Here is a 697-nt window from a genome sequence, read left to right on the forward strand (position 1 = left end):
CTCTGGTAGCTCATTCCAAACACGCACATCTTTATGTGTGGGAAATGTGCCTCAGGTCCTTTGTCAATTTCAGTCCACTCACCTTAAAGCTATGCTCTCGAGTTTTCAACTCACACCAACTTGGGTAAAACACGTAAATACTCAGTTTACATAAGGTCATGTCGCAGCCGTTACGCTGCAGGGAAATTCGTCCCAGCCTATTCCACTCGCCCTACGGTCCAAACATTGACGACATTGTCTATATTTTGTCATCAATTTCACGTGTCTTTTTTATTACGTTTTCAAGGTGTCAGTTACGCTGGACAACAACGAGCTATGGGAAACAGAAAGGTGAAACGTGGAATGGCTTCAACTTTCAGTGCTGGATGCCACTGAGTCGCAGTACGGGCGCGAGCGGCTTGTTTCTGTAGTGTAGTGGTCATCACGTTCGCCTCACACGCGAAAGGTCCCCAGTTTGAAACTGGGCAGAAACTGCTTTGTTCTTCAACAGCAGCCTTTTCCATGGACAAGAACGGAGCTTCCTTGCTTGTTTTCCCATCTGCAAACCTGCCTTTGAATTTGCTGGAACAAATGTGCTCTCGTCGTGAAATGTAATGCAATTCCATCTAATGACTGTGCAGAGCATTGTAAAGTTTTTCTGCAACCTGGTTCTGATCATATGCCATTCTGTTTGAGAGTGTAGTTACCGCTTTCTGAT

The 697-nt window shown here is 45.3% G+C and overlaps 1 non-coding gene across 1 annotated transcript; it reads left to right on the forward strand.

Moving 5' to 3' along the window:
• Positions 1–400: 400 nt before the first annotated feature.
• Positions 401–473, forward strand: trnav-cac. Its single transcript has one exon. It is a non-coding gene; the product is annotated as a tRNA-Val (tRNA).
• The last annotated feature ends 224 nt before the right edge of the window (positions 474–697 follow it).

The sequence above is a fragment of the Chiloscyllium plagiosum genome, unplaced genomic scaffold (assembly GCF_004010195.1).
Source record: "Chiloscyllium plagiosum isolate BGI_BamShark_2017 unplaced genomic scaffold, ASM401019v2 scaf_47932, whole genome shotgun sequence".
NCBI lineage: Eukaryota > Metazoa > Chordata > Chondrichthyes > Orectolobiformes > Hemiscylliidae > Chiloscyllium > Chiloscyllium plagiosum.